Genomic DNA, 25012 nt, shown 5'->3' with positions numbered 1-25012 from the left:
TATACACCTTACAAAAATAAAACATATTCTTCCAATGACCAGAACCCAGTTTAATACATTTTAATATAACATTGATCAAAGTCCTGAATATCAGCCTAGTTCCATGTAGGTAAATAGCACTTCATTTGGTTTTACATATTCCCGTGCTTATATCCAATTAAAGTTCAAGTACGCTGTACTGGGCACACACCTCAGCTATCTAGGGTGCCTGTCCAGGACAGTGGGTCAGTTATTAGTGGTTATTGAGAAAGAAGAGGGTGTAGTGGCCTTACACCTACCCATAGAGTCGTTGAAACTCGCTTTGGGTGGGAACCGGTACCGGGCAGCGAACCCTGTACCTACCTTATGTCCGATGGCTTAACCACGACACCACCGAGGACTAAAGGTATGTCTGTCATTCAGCTGATCAGAAATCATGAACTCTTAAAACATGTTTCGCCATTTTGAGAGACACCAGCTATCTCAAGGACATCTCTTCTAGCTAAGCGTAATAAAACATGAGCGGTCGTTAAATAAGAGTCTGTTCCATTGCAGGTAAGTTACGCTAGCCAACGTAACACCCTGAGTGTAGCAGAGAAACACTTCGTAAGAGGCAATAAAGCTTTGACCTAATCTGGCATCCTGTAACATCGATTTTTAACGCATAATTCAAATACAACCACAGATATAGTGTTATAGAAAACTAGAGTATCGACTGGTTCCCGCATTTCACTAGCTGATATCGCGAATACTGCTTGGTTCAAAGTTGAAAGTTTGCTTTGTTTAAGGACACCACTAGAGCACATTGATTTATGAATCATCGGCTATTGGATGTCAAACATTTGGTAATTCTGACATACAATCATAGAAAGAAAACCCGCTACATTTTTCTATTAGTAGCAAGGGATACTTTATATGCACCATCCCAGACAGAATAGCACATACCACGGCCTTTGATATACCAGTCGTGATACACTGGCTTGAACAAGAAATAGTTCAGAAATGGTCCACCGACGGGGAACGATCCTAGACTGACGGTTCATCAGGCGAGCGCTTTAACGCTGGGCCCCACTGTATTGGTAGGAACTAGTTTAACGTGCAAAAGCCTGACCAGAACACAGCAACCAAAAACAAACAAAATAAACAGATATTTAAAAAAAATAAAAAAAATAAAAATAATCAATAAAATATATAAAATAAAATAAATAAAATAAAATAAAATGAATAAATAAATAAATAATAATAAATATAATAATAATAATAATAATAATTGACTGCTGAGCCAATTTTTTAAAATAATTTGTAGCATTTGAAGAGTCCAAAACTAAATAAGAGAAAAAAAACCCCAGAGGATCGGAGAATTTAATAATGTGGGAGGTAGGAATATAACTTTGACGTAACACTGTCAACGAAGGTCTAAAGGATTTGTATTTCCCCTGTGGATGGTAAAAGAGATGGTTAGGTTCCCAGAAAAAGACAGATGTGGATTTTTAGAGTTGTGCGAAAATACAGATCTTGAGAAGCCGGGTCCGTTGGAACCAAATATAATCAGACATATGCGTATGAGACTGGGAGGCAGTGGGTAACTGCCCCCCACCCCCCACCCCCCACCCCCACACCCCACCCCCACCCCCAGTGCTGGAGGAAAACCTCAGATTCGGGCAATAATAAACAGAGTAAAGTTTGTTTTCTTTAACGACGCCACTAGAGCACATTGATTTTTTATCTTATCATTGGCTACTGGACGTCAAACATATGGTCATTGTGACACTGTTTTTTAGAGGAAACCCGCTGTCGCCACATAGGCCACTCTTTTACGACAGTCAGCAGGCAGGATAGCACAAACCATGGCCTTTGTTGAACCAGTTATGGATCACTGGTCGGTGCAAGTGGTTTACATGCACCATCCCGCAAACATGATAGCAATCAGAGTTTGGAGTCGGTATCTGGATTAAAAATCCCATGCCTCGAGTGGGATCCGAACCCAGTACCTACCAGCCTGTAGACCGATGGCCTAACCATGGCGCAACCGAGGCCGGGCAAAAATAATACAGATATTCGGGCAAAATGTGCTAACCTGAGATCTTTTTACCATGTATTATGTATTTTCATCATTTTACCCTTAACATGAGTTGTAATCCATGTGAAAATACGTATTGATTAGTTTGCATCACTATATAGCTATTTGGTAGTAATGCTAATATGAATAAAAGTTGACATCTAGATTCGGGCATTATCGTTTAATTCGGGAAAAAGCCAGCCTGCCACCCCCCCCCCCCCCCCACCCCCACCCCCCACCCCCACCCCCCACACCAAAATGGAAGTCCGCACGCCTATGTAATCAAACTAGAGAGTAATCTGGTCGTGATATACTGGTGCGGACGGGCCTAATTAAAAAAAGTAAAGTAAAAAATCACCTAATCACAGCATTCAATCAGTCCTATATGAAGCCGCATTTTAGCAGGGGGAGGGAGTCTAGACTGAGGCGAGTGACTTCTATTGGTGGGTTGAAACATGCTCACCCTGAAAATATATTAAAACAAACGAAAATCTGCTTGAGCAGGGAGGGGGATTTCGACTCCCAAAACCCACCCCCTGCACACGCGCCTGTACTGAGTGAGCAGTGAAACCAGCGAATATCACGTGCATGGCGGACGATACCGACACGTGGACACGTGGACACGTGCCGAGCACTGGTGATGGATACTGCCTTTTAACCGATACCAGATTTGATATATAGCTAACATAAATCAAAGAATGGTGCGTCACGGGAAGAAAGTTAAACAAGTAACATATCCTCCACGTCTAGGTATAGTCGATATTGCTGCTTTAAGCTGTGACAATACGACGTAGTAATTAACGTAATAGCACGGATCTAGCTAGTATTGTCTCGCCAACATAATACCTCTACGATATAATAGAAACAGTTAGAAGAATGGAAGAGTGACTAGGCAAGTCAAGTAATAGCAATGCCATCAGTTCGGCTAGCGCACCGCTGTAATCCACCACACTATAGTAGTATTGTTAAGCTAGTTTGTGGCAGTGCTTCATGATCGAACAGTCTCGTCTCCCAGGATGTGCTAGTGCCGTTAGGTTGTCGAACAGTCTCGTCTCGCAGGATGTGCTAGTGCTGTTAGGTTGTCGAACAGGATGTTCCATTACGGACTATACTAACTACAGACCGGACACTGGCCGCTATTTGTCTGTGAGACCAGAAATACGTCCTCAATATGATGCATTAGAGGTCGCTTTTCGCACGTTAAGTAACTGACGTGACCTGTCAATCACGTCCACTGATGACCGTTTGTGTGAGAACTGCACACCTCTCAATTCAAACTGCACTGACAAAACTTAATGGAAGGTTTTGACAAAATCAATAGCAGACTTGCAAACCCAGACAAGCGAATATTAATATACCAAGACGCTATTTCCCGGCATACTCACTACGAACTAGTAACAGAAAGGAGTAACCTGTGTGGTGAACACGTGTTTTGTTATTACCGTTTTCTGGATTAAGTGTCCCAATGACCATAGAGGACTGATTGACAGGTACTAGCCGTTGATGAAGTAAGAAAGTGAGATGTTAAACAAACATACGTTCCTTTCATTTTGATATTACAGGCATGATTCTGTAGGACAAAAACGTAAAAACCGAGAGATACGTTCATGACTGATTTTGTGAGCAAATAGATACTTTCATCACACCGACTTGAAAACTACCACGAACGAAAGCACTGGATTTCTTCACAGGCCCGCCTTGATCGATTACCAATTAAGAAATTCACAGCACAACTCTGGCCGCCCAAACAACACGACACCTGATCGTTTCCACGAAACCACGTTCACCATGCACTTCTGATAGTGCAGCAGAAGATAAGAGTTCCACACACGCTGAACAAACACTCGCCACCACGACAAAAATCTGCGCCAAACAGTATAACTTTCTGCGAGCTGGTAACTTGGTCCATTTATAAGACTTTGTCAAAAGTCGTAAGGTTGCACTTCGCCAGTTCGGTAGGCAGCCGTGCAGCGTTTAAGATTCTCCTTATTACAGGGGTAAGTGACCCACAACGACGGTTCAGTAATTATCATTGGACGGAATGGAATAGCTGGAGTTCGAAAACACTCAATGATCGCCTTTCACGAATTGACAAGTGTGCCGCTATAACATGTGTGTCTGTTAAGAAAAGTCCATCGAGGAGTTTATATATATATATATATATAAACCCACCAAACAAAACCAAAACAATGCAGCACAACAATTGGTGTATTCAACATTGAACAAGACGAAGTCCAAAGGATGTTACTATTAATTGCCACCTCAATACAAACATGTACCTAACTGCAACCCATCAGTAATGCCTTATCAATGAGTTACACAAATGGAAGAAATGCTATTGAATACCCATTCATGTTTTAAGAGATTTTCAAACATCATAGTATTGTGATCCCATCGGCTGCATAATAACAACGCTCGAGTAACCAAAATAAATTGCGACAATAATTTTTAAAAATAAAACTAGGGGCCATCCAGTTTTCAAGTTTCACAGCAATACAAATAGTACTAATTTTCCAATGGATACAGCAACGGAAGTGGAAAATCTTGATGGCAAATTAAGAAGGCATAATTGCATTATGGGAGCATGCTGATAGTTTATTTTCTGAAACACTATGTTATGAGTCTCTAGTACAAGGAGGATTGACTTTCTAAATTAAGGGAACAAGCATTTGTACATAAAATATGCCGAAGTAAATTCAGAAATTAAATTAAAAGAGATGAAAAAAAGGTAGCAATCGAACAGCATCACAGATGTTATATATAATACAAAAATTGCACAAAAGAAAACGCAAAGTCCATAAGTTAACTAGACAAGCTAACTAGACAAAGTGTCTGTATTGTGTTTGCAATACACTGCACTAAACCATGTAACAAAGGCGGCATTGATCGATGTCCCGAAGATAATGTTGATAAAATTAATCTCCAGATGGAAAGGAAATTGTTAAACGTGAAGCAGGTAAACGTCGTGACATCTGTGCTTTAGATCTTTAATATTACAATACTGATAGAACTGTTTTCTAAATTCCTACAATCCTAAACAATTTGATACTTAAAGCGATAGGCTTGATAGGCATGTAGTAAATAGGATTCATGAAGATGTATGAACGCAGAGTGAATAAGAACATGCAGTTTTTTCCTCTCTAACAGTGCTTATGAAACACACTGCAGAATTAAGTGAAAAACAATTTTGGTGAATCACCAATGGGATATAACCCACCCCCTCTAGTTTTGCTTTTGTCTTTTGTGCAATATATTTTATAATATATAACATCTATGGTACTATTCGATTGCTCTCGTTTTTTTCGTTTATAGCTTGTTTTCTTTTAGTTCGATTTTTGAATGTAATTCGGCATGTTTTGTATTCAAATGATATTCTCGTCAGTTGTCTGACTGATAATGTGATGGTTGAGAACATAAACCGTCTTCAATACTAAATCTAGGATCAAGCTCCTGTAATGAACTAATGTCTTCTTACTCTACTGCCCTGCATTGTTCACTATCATTGTTGTATTCATGGAATCATTTCACAGTGGTCATCTTTACAGCTGATCCAACATTTAGAAATGGCTCTGTTAGTGGTAAACGTCAGGCTCTGTTAGTTGTAAACACCAGGCTCTGATAGTGGTAAACAACACGCTCTGCTAGTGTTAAACAACAGGTTCTGCTAGTGTTAAACAACAGGCTCTGCTAGTGTTAAACAACAGGCTCTGATAGTGGTAAACAACAGGCTCTGTTAGTAATAAACACCAGACTCTGTTAGTAATAAACACCAGACTCTGTTAGTAATAAACACCAGACTCTGTTAGTGTTAAACACCAGGCTCTGTTAGTAATAAACACCAGGCTCTGTTAGTGTTAAACACCAGGCTCTGTTAGTGGTAAACATCAGGCTCTGTTAGTTGTAAACACCAGGCTCTGATAGTGGTAAACAACACGCTCTGCTAGTGTTAAACAACAGGCTCTGTTAGTGGTAAACAACAGGCTCTGTTAGTGTTAAACACCATGCTCTGTTAGTAATAAACACCAGACTCTGTTAGTGTTAAACACCAGGCTCTGTTAGTAATACACACCAGACTCTGTTAGTGTTAAACACCAGGCACTGTTAGTGGTAAACACCAGGTTCTGTTTGTGGTAAACACCAGGCTCTGTTAGTGGTAAACATATAAGAATGTCAGTAAACTCGGGACGTATAAGTGACCCTTCAATAGTGTTGTATGTAATATTACTTGTTGAAATGCCGTTTTGTAGACCAGACTCTGTTAGTAATAAACACCAGACTCTGTTAGTAATAAACACCAGACTCTGTTAGTGTTAAACACCAGGCTCTGTTAGTAATAAACACCAGGCTCTGTTAGTGTTAAACACCAGGCTCTGTTAGTGGTAAACATCAGGCTCTGTTAGTTGTAAACACCAGGCTCTGATAGTGGTAAACAACACGCTCTGCTAGTGTTAAACAACAGGCTCTGTTAGTGGTAAACAACAGGCTCTGCTAGTGGTAAACAACAGGCTCTGCTAGTGGTAAACAACAGGCTCTGTTAGTGTTAAACACCATGCTCTGTTAGTAATAAACACCAGACTCTGTTAGTGTTAAACACCAGGCTCTGTTAGTAATACACACCAGACTCTGTTAGTGTTAAACACCAGGCACTGTTAGTGGTAAACACCAGGTTCTGTTAGTGGTAAACACCAGGCTCTGTTAGTGGTAAACATATAAGAATGTCAGTAAACTCGGGACGTAAAAGTGACCCTTCAATAGTGTTGTATGTAATATTACTTGTTGAAATGCCGTTTTGCAGACTGGTTTATTATTTTCATTTATGTTCGTGTTTATGTCAAATTACGGTCGAAGCATGTTGTCCTAGCCATACGGCCATAAAGCAAGTCTGGCTTTCGTAAGTACTTTTTAGAAATACCTATTACTGATTAAACCGGTTTCCGTGGCTTCTCTGCTAAGTCGCATCCCTGTACCTGCTCGGTTTAACGCGTTGTGTAAGGCCACTATGCCCACTTCTGCCTTGCTAGCTATTACACCGTGTGTCGTGGAGAGACAGCCAAGATAGTTCAGGTGTGTTCCGGGGCAGCTTGCTTGAACCTTTATTGGCTACAAACACGGAAATCAAATTAAAACGAATGAATACTAAATAAGCAGGACGTCTGGCGTTGACAGCTCTCCCAATGATCACGAACATGGCATTTGTTCGTTTGCAGACCGGATTTTAAAATTATGTGTTGGATAATGGCGAACAAAATTGATGGTATCAGATATTAAGACATATCTGAAGTAAGGAACATGTTTTGCCTTAAACACCTTATAGTGGTTTAGGAGGATAAAATATCTGCAATGACTGACTAATGGTTTGTCGTGCTTTTCGTTAGCAGTTTAAAATAAAGCTTTTTAGTTATGGTGGCACTATTCATGTCGGGTGCCACTGGTGGGAAAACAGTGTTTTTAACGTTTTCAAGTTGACTGGTTTTAAAATTATATTTATTATTATTTATAATATTCATGGATGATATCCATGATAGTCCCTCTGATATGATTGGTGTCTATGGGTCCTCTGATTGTGCAACATATTTAATACATTTGAAAATACTCAAACACCAAAGGTACTGTTTGTGATATATTTACAAAGTGTGTCTATGTAAACTATTACTAGTATAAATCATATTGATACTCAGTCGCAGTTGTAATTCCACTAGTATGATAGTGCGCGTATCGTTGAGTCTGTGTAAATTATTACTAGTATAAATCATATTGATACTCAGTCGCAGTTGTAATTCCACTAGTATGATAGTACGCGTATCGTTGAGTCTATGTAAATTATTACTAGTATAAATCATATTGATACTCAGTCGCAGTTGTAATTCCACTAGTATGATAGTGCGCGTATCGTTGAGTCTGTGTAAATTATTACTAGTATAAATCATATTGATACTCAGTCGCAGTTGTAATTCCACTAGTATGATAGTGCGCGTATCGTTGAGTCTGTGTACATTATTACTAGTATAAATCATATTGATACTCAGTCGCAGTTGTAATTCCACTAGTATGATAGTGCGCGTATCGTTGAGTCTGTGTAAACTATTACTAGTATAAATCATATTGATACTCAGTCGCAGTTGTAATTCCACTAGTATGATAGTGCGCGTATCGTTGAGTCTGTGTAAACTATTACTAGTATAAATCATATTGATACTCAGTCGCAGTTGTAATTCCACTAGTATGATAGTGCGCGTATCATTGAGTCTGTGTAAATTATTACTAGTATAAATCATATTGATACTCAGTCGCAGTTGTAATTCCACTAGTATGATAGTGCGCGTATCGCTGAGTCTGTGTAAATTATTACTAGTATAAATCATATTGATACTCAGTCGCAGTTGTAATTCCACTAGTATGATAGTGCGCGTATCGTTGAGTCTGTGTAAATTATTACTAGTATAAATCATATTGATACTCAGTCGCAGTTGTAATTCCACTAGTATGATAGTGCGCGTATCGTTGAGTCTGTGTAAATTATTACTAGTATAAATCATATTGATACTCAGTCGCAGTTGTAATTCCACTAGTATGATAGTGCGCGTATCGTTGAGTCTGTGTAAATTATTACTAGTATAAATCATATTGATACTCAGTCGCAGTTGTAATTCCACTAGTATGATAGTGCGCGTATCGTTGAGTCTGTGTACATTATTACTAGTATAAATCATATTGATACTCAGTCGCAGTTGTAATTCCACTAGTATGATAGTGCGCGTATCGTTGAGTCTGTGTACATTATTACTAGTATAAATCATATTGATACTCAGTCGCAGTTGTAATTCCACTAGTATGATAGTGCGCGTATCGTTGAGTCTGTGTAAATTATTACTAGTATAAATCATATTGATACTCAGTCGCAGTTGTAATTCCACTAGTATGATAGTGCGCGTATCGTTGAGTCTGTGTAAACTATTACTAGTATAAATCATATTGATACTCAGTCGCAGTTGTAATTCCACTAGTATGATAGTGCGCGTATCGCTGAGTCTGTGTAAATTATTACTAGTATAAATCATATTGATACTCAGTCGCAGTTGTAATTCCACTAGTATGATAGTGCGCGTATCGTTGAGTCTGTGTAAATTATTACTAGTATAAATCATATTGATACTCAGTCGCAGTTGTAATTCCACTAGTATGATAGTGCGCGTATCGTTGAGTCTGTGTAAATTATTACTAGTATAAATCATATTGATACTCAGTCGCAGTTGTAATTCCACTAGTATGATAGTGCGCGTATCGTTGAGTCTGTGTAAACTATTACTAGTATAAATCATATTGATACTCAGTCGCAGTTGTAATTCCACTAGTATGATAGTGCGCGTATCGTTGAGTCTGTGTAAATTATTACTAGTATAAATCATATTGATACTCAGTCGCAGTTGTAATTCCACTAGTATGATAGTGCGCGTATCGTTGAGTCTGTGTAAATTATTACTAGTATAAATCATATTGATACTCAGTCGCAGTTGTAATTCCACTAGTATGATAGTGCGCGTATCGTTGAGTCTGTGTAAATTATTACTAGTATAAATCATATTGATACTTAGTCGCAGTTGTAATTCCACTAGTATGATAGTACGCGTATCGCTGAGTCTATGTGAACTTGTGACGGTACATGCTCTTAATTTCTTTTCGCCTGTGGCGATATTAATTGTTTTAGAGGGTCGTATGCACTTGTTACGTAATACTTCTGCGCGACGGTCCTCGATCGGTACGCCTAATACACACCCGTAGCCAGTTGCGGAGGCCATGTGGCGAGTAGTTACGTAATACCTCTGCGAGTGCGGTTTTTACAACCGTGATTTGGCGACGATGGCGTCAGTAAGTCTGACGATCAGAGAGAAATAATACCGCTTGGTCGCGGTGGAAATATCAGATGATAGGGGGAGGACCGCCTTGTACCCCCAGGCGAATTTCTGATTTTATAATAAATAGCTAGTTTTTTAGAGATATCGGGGAGAACCAAAAAGGAAGGTATCCCGGGGGAACGTGTCCGTCCGGACTGGTAAATATATTATTTCTGCTCTGTCGTATAACCTTGATGTGATTGATGTGACTTTTAATATTTAATACTGTATTATACCAATATTCTGTAGACAGTGTCTTCGGTCATCTGACGAAGTAAATCGTAGTCTTACTGTTCTATATTTTATACGAGTATTTGGTAATATAAAGCTTAGCCAGTCATCCTAGAAGACCTAGGTAAACTGTAGGTTATTGTCTTTATTGTGATAGGTACCAGTATTAATTCTGTGTTACAAGGTTACTGAATGAGTAGTTAGGGTTAATTAAAAATTAACCCGTTAGGAATAGAGCTGTAATTCCTTTATTAATTAAGTTCCCCTGGAAGCGTTTCTAAATTATCACACGTTACTGAACGAGTAGTAAGGGTTAATTAAAAAATAACCAGTTAGGAATGGTGTTGTAATTCCTTTATTAATTAACTTCTCCTAGAAGCGGTTCTCAATTATCACACGTGTGGGTGTTGTGTCACGGTGAAGTGATTCGCATATTGTGTAAACTAGGCTCCTAGAGATTAACTATTTAAGTGATCAGTTCTGGGTTGTTATTATTGTTGTTATTAATTAACTACTACGGCTGTACATTTGTCAGCGTAGGTTAATACAGATTCCAAAGTGTATTGTGTTTTGTTGTGTTTCTAGTGAACTAAACGTGCTATATTACATATACTTTATATAAGATCGTATCTCTGATCATACCTAGAGACGAGCCATACTAGGGTTTAACAGCCTGTTACAGAGAGATCTAATAGATATACAGTTAGGAGAGATATTTTGATAATCGTGTTTTATTCAGTTACGGGAATTATAGAATCCCCGTGACAGAACTATTACTAGTATAAATCATATAGATACTCAGTTATTCTTGTAATTCACTAGTGTGATAGTACGCGTATCGCTGAGTCTATACAAACTATTACTATATTATTATAATATAAATCATATTAATACTCAGTCGTTATTGTAATTCCACTAGTATGATAGTATGCGTATCTTTGAGTCTATGTAAATTATTATTAGTATAAATCATATTGATACTCAGTGATTGTTATACTTCCACTAGTGTGATAGTACGCGTATCGTTGAGTCTGTGTAAACTATTACTAGTATAAATCATATTGATACTCAGTGATTGTTGTAATTTCACTACTGTGATAGTACGCGTATCGTTGAGTCTATATAAACTATTACTAGTATAAATCATATTGATACTCAGTGATTGTTGTAATTTCACTAGTGTGATAGTACGCGTATCGTTGAGTCTATATAAACTATTACTAGTATAAATCATATTGATACTCAGTGATTGTTGTAATTTCACTACTGTGATAGTACGCGTATCGTTGAGTCTATATAAACTATTACTGGTATATATCATACTGTTACTCAGTGATTGTTGTAATTTCACTACTGTGATAGTACGCGTATCGTTGAGTCTATATAAACTATTACTGGTATAAATCATACTGTTACTCAGTGATTGTTGTAATTCCACTACTGTGATAGTACGCGTATCGTTGAGTCTATATAAACTATTACTAGTATAAATCATATTGATACTCAGTGATTGTTGTAATTTCACTACTGTGATAGTACGCGTATTGTTGAGTCTATATAAACTATTACTAGTATTTATCATACTGTTACTCAGTGATTGTTGTAATTCCACTACTGTGATAGTACGCGTATCGTTGAGTCTATATAAACTATTACTAGTATAAATCATATTGATACTCAGTGATTGTTGTAATTCCACTCGTATGATAGGGCGGTTATCGTCCAGTGTGAAAAGGCTTCCGTTTATCACTGCTCTTACCTGAACGAGTTTGCTTTCATTCTCGGTCATCTGTTAGACGAAATACTCCAGATATCCAAGGCTTCCGATATCACCAAGAAATCAGGTTTCTGCCCAGTTATATTCGCCTCACTGCAAAAAAAAAAAGAAGAGAGATATAATTACAAAACATTTAAAATCTGTTTAGTCATTTGTAGCTAAATAATTGTACGTTACAAAAAACACAAAAACCCCCCAACAAAAACAAACAAATAAAACACAAAAAAACGCAACAAAAATCCCAACAATAAAACAACAACAACAACAAAACACAAAACAAAACAAAACAAAACAAAGCAAAACTAAAACTATTAGCAACGAAACACACACACACACACACACACACACACACACATATACACACAATCCCCATAAAAGCAACAACAACAACACCCCCCCCCCCCCCCCCCCCCCCCCCCCCCGCAACAAACAAAACAAAAAAAAAAACAACGAAAAAAACCCAAACCAACAAAACAAGGCCCGTAGGAACGATATCTAAATTAGGGGGCAAAATCCATCTGTTTATCTTTATTTAACGTTACAGGACGGAATCCACCCCAACCCACCCACCCAAAAATACCAAACAAAGAAACCAAAACATAACAAAAACAAAACAAACAGATAAATAAGAAAAAAAGAAGAGCAAAAAAAAAAAAGAGAACAAACGAAATCAAAAAGATACGAGCCTGCAAAATATTGAATATTTTTAAAACTATAAATCATTTTGAAATGTCTTTTCATAATGATGTTGTGACACATCAACGTATGTACCTCCTACACTAATAAGTATTCTGGTCCAAGGTGTATCTTACCGTGCACATGATCAAGTATTGAATATGTTTTAGTAAATACTCATTTAAAAATCAACATCCAGGTTGCTTTGTACCAAAGAAGAAAGTTCCATGTTAAATTCGAGATGTACTGTGAAATATTACGCAGCAAACACAGCTGCGACTCTGATTGGTAGTAATATATGACATTGATTATTTGCGCAAATACTATTGTTATTCATTGCCAATAAAGAAATACACTTTTGTTATACAGTTCTTATGCATTATACACAGAGGTTGAAACCAGTGCAAAATACCCCAAAATGGAACTGCGATTTTTAGCAAAAATGATGGTTGCTAATGGAAGTTAAAGTTTGTTTTCTTTAACGACACACCTGAGCACATTGATTTATCATTGGTTATTAGATATCTTGTATATGCACCATCCCACAATTAACATAGCACTGGGTTGCTAATGAAAGTTAAAGTTTGTTTTCTTTAACGACACACCTGCGCACATTGATTTATCATTGGTTATTAGATATCTTGTATATGCACCATCCCACAATTAACATAGCACTGGGTTGCTAATGGAAGTTAAAGTTTGTTTTCTTTAACGACACACCTGAGCACATTGATTTATCATTGGTTATTAGATATCTTGTATATGCACCATCCCACAATTAACATAGCACTGGGTTGCTAATGAAAGTTAAAGTTTGTTTTCTTTAACGACACACCTGCGCACATTGATTTATCATTGGTTATTAGATATCTTGTATATGCACCATCCCACAATTAACATAGCACTGGGTTGCTAATGGAAGTTAAAGTTTGTTTTCTTTAACGACACACCTGCGCACATTGATTTATCATTGGTTATTAGATATCTTGTATATGCACCATCCCACAATTAACATAGCACTGGGTTGCTAATGGAAGTTAAAGTTTGTTTTCTTTAACGACACACCTGCGCACATTGATTTATCATTGGTTATTAGATATCTTGTATATGCACCATCCCACAATTAACATAGCACTGGGTTGCTAATGGAAGTTAAAGTTTGTTTTCTTTAACGACACACCTGCGCACATTGCATTTAACATCATTGTTTGTTTTCTTTAACGACACACCTGAGCACATTGATTTATCATTGGTTATTAGATATCTTGTATATGCACCATCCCACAATTAACATAGCACTGGGTTGCTAATGAAAGTTAACGTTTGTTTTCTTTAACGACACACCTGAGCACATTGATTTATCATTGGTTATTAGATATCTTGTATATGCACTATCCCACAATTAACATAGCACTGGGTTGCTAATGAAAGTTAACGTTTGTTTTCTTTAACGACACACCTGCGCACATTGATTTATCATTGGTTATTAGATATCTTGTATATGCACCATTCCACAATTAACATAGCACTGGGTTGCTAATGGAAGTTAACGTTTGTTTTCTTTAACGACACACCTGCGCACATTGATTTATCATTGGTTATTAGATATCTTGTATATGCACCATCCCACAATTAACATAGCACTGGGTTGCTAATGGAAGTTAAAGTTTGTTTTCTTTAACGACACACCTGCGCACATTGATTTATCATTGGTTATTAGATATCTTGTATATGCACCATCCCACAATTAACATAGCACTGGCTTGCTAAGAAACAACATGTATCAAATCCCTTAAATGGTATGTATCCCCCATTTTCTTGCAGGTAAATTAAAAGTTAGGTGCGAGGCGGGACGTAGCCCAGTGGTAAAGCGCTTGCCTGATGAGCATCACGACTTCCATATCAAAGGCCGTGGTATGTGTTATCCTGTCTGTAGTAAAGTGCATATAAAAGATCCCTGGCAACTAATGATAAATTGTAGTGGTTTTTCTCACAAGACTATATTTCAAAATTATGAAACGTTTGACATCCGATAGTCGATGTGCTCTAGTGATGTCGTTAAACAAAATAAACTTTATATAGGTACTCTCTGGCATGGGTGTGTTGATACGCTGCTTATATGAGTTTTATTAATAAAAGTTAATATTATCGGCAAAGGGAATCAATTTAGTACATTGGAACCTCCAGCAAAGCACCATTAAGTTGTAAATGTGCATGTGGGTAGCCCCATCAGAAATGACTGGAATGAACCTTGCTATGAAACGGTATAACAGATAACCCAAATAACATCCCATATTAAACTTTATTAAAGCAATTGTTCAGATATACCACGTGGCATCTCATGTGACTTATGGGTATAATACCAACGTAGCAGACAATAACTTTGCAGGAATTTCTGATAACTTAGTTTCGCTATATGAGGCATTTGATCACTACCAAGATATTGCATTAGTAACAATTTGATAACAAGCACAATGTTGACATAATTAAATGGCAGTTTGACTCGAAACATTTTTAATACGCAGAAACAAGAGACTTCCTTGTCCAGCCTGGTGGTGATATCATATATCGGTATATCTCGTGATACAGTGTTAACGACACCACTAGAGCACACTGACTTGTTAATCATCGGCTACTGGATGTCATACATTTGACCATTCTGCACAGAACCTCTCAGAGGAAACCTACTACAGTTTGCCAACAGCAACAAGGGATCTTTTATAGTCACTTCATGCTTTTGATCTATCAGTCGTGGGGCACTGGTTGTGATAGAAAAACCCCCACCTAAATCACAGAATGTCCATATGGCTCAAACACCCCAGGCAAGCGCTCTACCGACTGTCGACTCGAGATACATGGCATATCGAAAACATGTCAGTAGACTCGCAAAACATGGCATATCGAAAACATGTCCGTAGACTCGCAATACATGGCATATCAAAAACATGTCGGTAGAGACGCAATACATGGCATATCGAAGACGGTACGAAATGAAATGCACACTAATAATAATAATAATAATAATAATAATAATAATTGTTATTATTATAACAACAATAATAATATAACAATGGTAATAATAATAATAATAATAAATATTCTTAAACAGAAGTGTTATGTTTGAATTCCATCAGTAGTGCAGCAAAAGTAAACAGGAAAGTTAAACTTGTCTTGCCACTACAATGTTGAATTAAATACTTACAAACTGTTTAATTGGAACACAATGACCGTAATAACCAGACACGGAGAGGCTGTGTCTGCAATTAGTACAAGATGCTAGACGTGTGCAGCGACTAAACCTGTGACATTCTGTCCACTTGACAATGACTAAATTTGTCCATTCTCCAGGGCTAGCGGTGCTAGCTCGACACAGAGGCGTCTTAATCAGGATATTGACTTTCATCCGCTGAATCACAGCGCTGACGTAGGATGCGCGCGGATCAAGGCGCTATGGTGTACTAAGTTGATGATGATGCCATTCTTCTCTGTCGTCTTCGTCGTCTGTGCAATTCTTCCCGCTTTTTTATTCTTAAAATGCATTAGTTTGTTGACACAGGTTCGAATCCCGTCGATATACTTTTAAACTTTATTTTACATTTTAAATAAAAAAGAGAATATTTTCAATACAGCTTTATTTCATTTAACGACAGAATTAGTTTTGAATTGTGTCAGAGCTATGTGACCTTTATTAACTTAATAATAGATCGTATTATAGTTAGGATATGGCATATTGTGTCTGGTGTCGCTCAGTTCTTGTTTTATGTGCTGCCTCCAGCGGCATATTGATCACGTAGCCTCTGTAGCGTCTTTATAGTGCGTGTTCCGGGTAGGCACATTGATAAATGCACACTAATTATCTACAAATTATTATTGGCATGCCCTGAAAGACCAATAGTGTTAATTAGTTTTTCACACGGAATCCAGGGGTCAGTTGTCCCGACATTAACTAGCTTAATCAGTGTTTGAGATGCATGTTAAAACGCAAACATGGTAGCCATATAAATATGGTATGTCTACTTTTCGCGAGGATTCGATAAATTAAAATATCGATTTCTTGGGTAATAAAGCCTTTTTCCTGACTTTCGATTGTGAAAGTAAAGCTAAAAAACAATAAACCCTCGTAGAAATTTAATAAGAAAAGAATAGAAAGGTAAATTATACTATACATTAGTATACCGTTGAATGTTTACCAGTTTTCACGTATGCCAAAATTTTCCTTCTATGGAAACCCATCAGTTAACAAAGTAAAGTACTATCAACGTTGGGGTCGAAGTGGTATGGTCTGTTTATGGAAAACAACAACAAAAAACGTTCAGTAGACCAAACAATTTTTTTTGGCATTATTTTAGTTGGAACTAAACACTTATTTTATATTACAAATTATTAGTGTTACATTAAAATAATTAAATCTCGTTACATTCATTACAACATAATGTCATCCTTTTGGTGAAGACGTAGCAACGGGAGCTTGTTCATTTCTCGATGACCGTTAAATAATTACGTCGTCAGGGAACGTCACACGTGAAGACATCATTTTATATGGGCAAGGTATTTTATTGAGCGTTATTGTTTATGGACCAAAAATAATTAAAAATAAAGTATGAAGTTTTATTTAGTATTATTATTAGCAAATATGATTCAAGGGATGCTTGAATCTGGGACCTCGCAGCGTGACGTCGCACGTCAAGTCAACGTCCACAGAAATACCATATGGCACTTATGGCAACGATATCAACAAGACAACCAGGTCAGGGACCGTCTCTGTAGCGGCCGACCACCCGTGACAACCCCTCACCGAGACGCATGGATCCTAACCACGCATCTGCGAAACAGACTTTTCCAGGAACTTTCTCCAGCGTTTAGTGGCCTCATTGAGACGACGGTGTCAGGCTTGTATCAGTGCTCAAGGTGGACACACTCGCTACTGACTGTGTGAACTTCGCCCTGGACCCCCCTCTAGTGATGTGGCTCATTTGCATATGGCACGTGCGCCCTCTTCGTGGGCTATTGCTCGTTTCCATACCTTCGGACATTTTTCTTTCCATATTATAACGTTTTATACACGGCAGTAAAATCTTTGTCTTTTGTGTGTCACAATAACTTTTGCCTTTCAGTGTATATATATATATATATATATATATATATATATATATATATATATATATATATATATATATTACTGGTGGCCGAAAAAATTACTGTGACAATCAAGTGCTCGATTTAATGCTAAACAGCCTACATTTACACACGCAGAACTTCGTCGCTAATCGAATATACGTTATGATAGTGACGGTAATTAGCCGCTGAGCAAATGTCTAAATTATGTTGCAATTTATAATGAATCAATAAAGTACGAGTTCGTCAGATGCCATTACTTCATTTTACAATCATACCTGTCAAAGTGAAGCGGAGTGATCAATGATAGAAAAAAAAAATTAACACGAAACACCGAGCTATGCTTAAACATGTGTTTACGGCCGGTAGGTACTGGGTTTCGAGTCCCAGTGGGTCTCAGATTTATATTACTCACAATCAGTGGTCCACGACTGGTACATGAAAAGTTGTGGTATGTACTGTCCTACTGGAAAGTGCTGTGAATAAAAGATTTCTAGTATTTTTATTAGATGCTCTATCTTGTTCGACCCAAACTGGAAATAACGTTATATCAAATAGCTTTAGTTTAAGAGTGTGATGAGTGGTCACCGAGTGGTCATTAAACATATTTCTTTCCTTCGATTTCTTGGTAGGACAGATCCAGGTTAACAGACTGAAAAAAAGAACTCTCTATGCGAGCGTCTGATGCAAAGTAACCTATGCAGACGATCATCTCCGGACCTAATACGCGGGGCGGGACGTAGCCTAGTGGTAAAGCGCTCGCTTGATGCGCGGTCGGTTTGGGATTGATCCCCGTCGGTAGGCTCATTGGGGTATTTCTCGTTCCAGCCAGTGCACCGCGACTGGTATATCAAAGACCGTGGTATGTTCTATCCTGTATGTGGCATGGTGCATAAAAAAGATCCCTTGCTGTTAATCGAAAAGAGTAGCCCATCAAGTGACGACAGCGGGTTTCCTCTCTCCATATCTGTGTAGTTCTTAACCATATGTCTGACCCATATAACCGTAAACAGAATGTGTTGAGTCCGTCGTTAAATAAACCAGTTTCTACCCAGAGTTTTAACGACTCAATGGTAGGTGTAATACCACTACACCCTCTTTTCTCTCACTAACCTCTAAGCCAGTGCCCCGGACAGACAGCCCAGATAGCTGAGGTGTGTGACCGGGATAGCGTGTTTGAACCTTAATTGGATATAAACACGACAGTAAGTTAGAGAGACATATCTATTGGGTGTTAGTGTGGATAGAAGTAGGAGTGGGTCGATTTTTAACCCCATAATGAAGTACAAAAACCTACATTAAGCATCTGGTTATGGTAGAGCTCAGAAACATGCCCGCTAATGCTCTAACAATTAGTTGGGAAGAAAACAAAATCCAATTTCTGTTTCAATAAGCATGAAAAGGCTTTTTATCTAAAATTAATCAAGCATTAATTGTGTTGCCTGCCCTGCTCATTTATCGCCGTTGCTGGTTATAAAATATTGAATTATTAGGCGTAACTAGGACTATTTGTACTAAATGACGTGCGAACTAAAGTCTTTTCAAAGCATAATATTTTCGTGTTCAAGGCTTGCTATCAAATAGTCTTTATCAGTTATACTGTATAAGCGATGTCCAAGGAAACGCATCACTAAAATAGCCTGAGTTTGACAAAAATCAATCAGCTGGAAAAAATAGAATTGTTTTTGTTATTGTTTCAACTGATTCTTTAAACAGTTACACTCATAAAAGAAGATTACTTGAAATAATTTGCTTTTATTTTCATTTGTGTAGCGACACTCTAAAACACATTAAAAGGGCGTCTAGAACGACCCACATAAACATATAGACAGATAGATAGACAAATAGAATAGAATCGAATAGAATAGAAAGATAGATAGATAGAAGAATAGATATATAGAATAAATGCGTAGACCTTAGTCTATACAATGTGTATAATGTATAATGTATGTATAGATGGGAGGATGGGTGCCTGTATGCATTCCTCGGACAACTGAAATGTCAGTTTGTCCATTACAGTTCTAAATTTGATTAAAATATTTACATACGCGCATACAAATAGACACGCACGCGTGCGCGTACACACACAAAACAATGTGTTGTGGTCCGTATTTATACTGTGCCAATATTATTTTCGTTTGTTAAAAAACCCCAACAATTTCCTTTTACAAAGATCCACAAATTTATTCCTTTCAAAATATTTACTGTTGTTGATGAAATATTATTTTGCGTTTTCAATGACATGCACGCAAAATATTACAAGTAGCAATATTTTCTTACACAAGTTTTATCGATTTAACTCTTACACAACGTACTTGGTATTTTATGTCGCTTTGCTCTTTGATGAAACTTTTTAAAAATAGAAGTAAGATGCGTAGGACTTCCTTTTCCAACGAAAAAAAAAGTCACGACATTATAAATACATTCATTATTATTCCCCTCAAATGCAAAGCTTTTAGCTTGTAGAATGTTCCATAAAGTGTCCTTGTGGTAAGATATTTCAAGCGTCTTGGAGACTCGCTCGTCGGAACAATCAGAGCCGCACAGTGAACAGAAACATTAATATTGTCCCTCTATGGATATTTCAGTATTTTAGCTTTTCACGCCATCTGTCAAAACGCTTTTCGTCTACACCCTTGGTGTTCAAATGACAACAGATTTATTATTTCCCGCTAGTATTACATCTCTGTGTACAGGATACGACATAATACGTTCAACGTCCATCCAGGTCACTGATGTAGAGTATAGTCGCACAGCCAGTAGGTTACATATTATAACGGTTTACTCTTGGGAAAATGTCATAGACCAATTAACTGTAAAATTACTAGTCACAATCAAGGCTTGTTAAAATACGTTTGTTTATTCTAAACATTAGTTTAAACATTACCAAAGACAGCGGTATATTATGTTCTGCACACACACACACACACACACACACACACACACACACACACACACTGTCACACACACACACACACACACACACTGTCACACACATACACACATACAAACGCGCACACATACACACACGCGCGCGCGCGCAGACACACACACACACACACACACGCGCACATACACAAACATGTATATAAATGGATTTTCTTTTTTTTTCTTATTATATATGCATATACATTTAAATATAAATACACCAACCCCCCCCCCCCAAAAAAAAAAAAACCCCATCACCAACAGTTCAGTTGTTTAATATACAGTATACATACACACGCACGCACACGTATATATAATATTACATAAAACACCACCACCAACAGTTCAGTAATTTAATGGCATGTTTCGGCATTTTTGCCTTTTTCAAATTAACAATAAGATGATGTCGCGTCATGCTGACGTCACTGAGACAGACATGTTAATTATACATTCACATTTCTATTAATACCAATTTATCATTATGTTCAAGATCTGTAGTAGATGCAAAAGTAGTCTAAAATTAGTAGGTTAATGCATAGAAAACTTGCCGTGGGAACAGTCATTAGACCACTAACTGAACATGTTGAAATTGTAAAGTACAAAGTCACATTTTAAGTATAAAAAGATGATAACAATAGTACATAGGCCTAAATGCATTTCTTAGCAATTTTGTTTAATTACTATAAAGACAAGATTATTAAATGATCTAAAATTGTATATACAACATTGTTTCAATGTACAGAAGTACAGAATAATCCTAATGTACTACATTGTATATTTATAATATTTCTAAGTGATTAAGATATATTTACATTAAATAAAACGTGATCCATGTGGTGTTTTCGTTTATAATTCGTGTATCCAAAATGTTCCCTTACTAGGGTGCTGGGGTGTCGTTAAACATTCATTCATTCATTCATTCATTCCCTTACTAGGTGGTGGTTTTCATCATTGCTAAATGACTGTTCAGCTGGAGTAAAAGAAAAGTTTGATATGACATGAATTCGTATTAATTCATGATTGGTCTTTATGTGAGAGACGGAAAACAAATCTGCATACAGGTTTTATCCCACAAATGATTTTTACAATACTAAACTAATGTACATGAAGTTCCATTGAAGATATTACATCTTACTGCAAACAATGCTACAATACATGCATATTGATATTTAAAAACTGATTGAAGGAACAAGCCATTATAAGTCAATAACGCGATTAGTTCTGTATTGGAGAACTGAATATTTATAGTTTTGCCATGATTTGCTGCATTGTTAACAACTCGTACATTTGCAAGCTACTAGCAGAAGTATGTTCAAACACTGTACTGGATACAAGATGGACACCATTATCACACGTGCAACTTTATTTGGTGCAGTATACTTATCACGTGACGAGTGTAATATCGACCAGCAGGTAGGAAATACAAAAAGTTCAGAGAGCTATATTGCCCAAAGCAAAAATCTGAAAAGAAACCTTAAACGAGAATGAGAGCTTTCGATATGAAAGGTAAGATGGCGACACCGAGCTTGAGGCTTAGGATGTGCATCAAATAGAAGTCAGGCAGTTCAAACAATAGCACGGGCAAGAAATGTGCATCAGTGTGTGGACGGATGATCGAATGAATGATTGGGTATTTTCCTCCTATCGACCAGTGCCCTACAACTGGTATGTGCTTTGCTGCTAATGGAGAAACGCAGCGGGTTTCCTCTGAAGCAGGGTTAGAATTACGCGCATGATTAATAACTCAATGTGAACAAGTGCTGTGCTTAAACAAAACAACTTTAACTTAAAACATAGTGTTTACAAGAACAATGATTAATTGTTTTCTTCACAAATTTATGAGACAATAAATACATAAATGAGTGTTTAATGACATCCCAGTTTTAGCTGTAGTTCCTAACCACATTCAGCGTCCTCTACAGCCCAGAAGTCCTAATTTGCTTAACTCTCAATTAAAAAGTCTGACAAAAGAGAGGTCATGCATGTAGTAACACAAGCGTGCTGTAATAGAAGGAAACTACATTGCGCCACCTAAACAGCCATTATTACTGCAATAAGATTAAACAGGTATTGAACTGTCGGCTATTAGTTTCCGTACATTTGGAAACGTAAGGCATCCATGCAGAAACCCATTTCCTCCACAGTAACATGGATGGCAATATAATTCACTCCGTAGGAAAATAACGTTTGCATGAATGTCGGTATATTACAGTGAACGCATTTCAAAACAACTCACTACTAAAGTAATAATTTCTAAATGATGTATTTATTTTTCTTGAGTTTCCAAATTGCAATCAAAAAGCAAAATTCGCCATACAAAAGTCAACATAAATAAATAAAATAAAAATAACAAAATAACCCACATCATCACAGCGACTTGATTCTCAACAAATATTGTTTTGTACTTCCGATCGAGACATAGCATCTTGCTTTGAATATGTATCTATGGCTGTCCATTTGGATCAAGGCTGTCTCAAAGTCTACAAAATGATATCAGATGGCTCTGATATAAAACATTTTTTGACAATACATGATTTTCAATACAACCTATTAGAAATTCACCCTATTCAGGTGTCGGAATATTTTATAAATCAGAAGACATCGATTGATCACAAACATAAGCATTTACCCGTTTTAAAATAACATTTTAAACATTTGGGTTGGTGAATACTGGACGAATTGTAAAGTGATTATACACTCTAAAATAAATTGCTCTCTTCTATATATAAAGAAATTAATATTTCACGCTAGACACTAAATTTCACCTCCCTAATCAAATATTACGGTTTTGTCATTCAGATATAACCGGAATGGCCATGCCATACAATAAAAGTACCAAGCATCTTTAATATGCCTTGGTAAACTTTCCAATATCAACAGGTTGCAACACTTTACACTGTCACTTACACATATCCGCCAGTATTTAGAAATGATTCTATTATAGACCTTTAATTGTTCATACTCACTGCATTTGCTATGCTTGTGGTTTGTTGCTTTGATTTCCATACCATAATTATGTCAATGTATTTTTATGCAAGAAGCAGGAAATGTCAGTTCTCCCATTTTAGCAATCTTTGGCAGAGCAATACGTTATGTCCCAAATCTCAGTTTGAGCAGACATCTCAATGAACATTGTGTAATTCCACTACAATCACAAATAGTTTGACTGGATTTGGAAACCAAAGCATGCCTAATATTTAACATATATCTCTCCTCCGAGGAAGCATGGACTCTGTCAGCAATCGTTGTTAAATTAGACTGGGAGTATTTGAGGTCATATGTATTCCAATAAAATACAATAGTTATCAAGACAACAGTCTCTATTTCATTCATTTTGCAATTTATGGACATTTAAAGTATAACTTTCTCAAATTACAGCGTACAGTTCCTGAACAGTTGTTTTGTTTTTATCTTAGTTAATTTGATGTTTAAAATTCATTGAACATCATAACTAATAAATTAAATCTGGATTCATAGGAAATATATATTTAGGATATTACACCCCCAGGCAGCACCAAACACGAGCAAATATTCTTAAACATAATAAATATACTTGAATACCATATATATTTATAAATTTTAGGAGTTAATAATGCTTATTTCATTAATGCAATTCTGTGTAAAATACTGTTTGTCAAGTTGTATAACAGGGTTGTGTAATTTTGTCTTCTGTTAGCTATTTGTTTAATTAGTTGGATATCTGGACTGATGAATTAAATCAGGTTTGATAGTATATAATTTTTACAATAAATATTTGAGAAACAAAATCACAAAACAATAATCACACTTTGCTCTTAATATCATATCATAATAAATAAATGTTATTGAATGTGATACTTGGAATATATTTTACAGTAAAGCCATGGAACAGACTTTTATTTCTCAAAATACCTTAATAAATAAATTAGTGTTTTCCCTTGAAATGTGGCACGGCATGATACACTAAACATTTGTGGGGCATTTTCACCATTTTCAAAAAAGACAAGACAAATTAATTAAACTATATAACAGGCCCATTTTATTAATTAATCATATATTTTAGAGTGCTTTATGAAGGCATTCACTGACGCTGATTACGGCAAGGTAATGCTAGACTATTTAGGTATGGAGCCACACCATGCTAAAACAAGCTACCGAAAACACTATAAATGTAATTAAAAGTTGGTACTTGGTACGTAGTAGTACCGGCCTCGGTGGCGTCGTGGTTAGGCCATCGGTCTACAGGCTGGTAGGTACTGGGTTCGGATCCCAGTCGAGGCATGGGATTTTTAATCCAGATACCGACTCCAAACCCTGAGTGAATGCTCCGCAAGGTTCAGTGGGTAGGTGTAAACCACTTGCACCGACCAGTGATCC

At 37.0% G+C, this 25012-nt stretch overlaps 2 protein-coding genes across 2 annotated transcripts in view; both read right to left on the bottom strand.

Moving 5' to 3' along the window:
• Positions 1 to 12036, bottom strand: part of LOC121390674 (G-protein coupled receptor dmsr-1-like) — a 51318-nt gene extending 39282 nt beyond the window's left edge. The window contains exon 1 of the mRNA XM_041522547.1: positions 11921 to 12036. The gene's annotated coding sequence lies outside the window, so the exon portion shown is untranslated. The remainder of the gene's footprint in view (positions 1 to 11920) is intronic.
• Positions 1 to 25012, bottom strand: part of LOC121389728 (filaggrin-like) — a 94791-nt gene that overhangs the window by 36609 nt on the left and 33170 nt on the right. The window lies entirely within an intron of this gene.

This window comes from Gigantopelta aegis, chromosome 15, assembly GCF_016097555.1.
Source record: "Gigantopelta aegis isolate Gae_Host chromosome 15, Gae_host_genome, whole genome shotgun sequence".
Lineage (NCBI taxonomy): Eukaryota > Metazoa > Mollusca > Gastropoda > Neomphalida > Peltospiridae > Gigantopelta > Gigantopelta aegis.
Note: the sequence above shows the minus strand (reverse complement) of the source record. Positions and strands in the feature narration are given on the sequence as shown.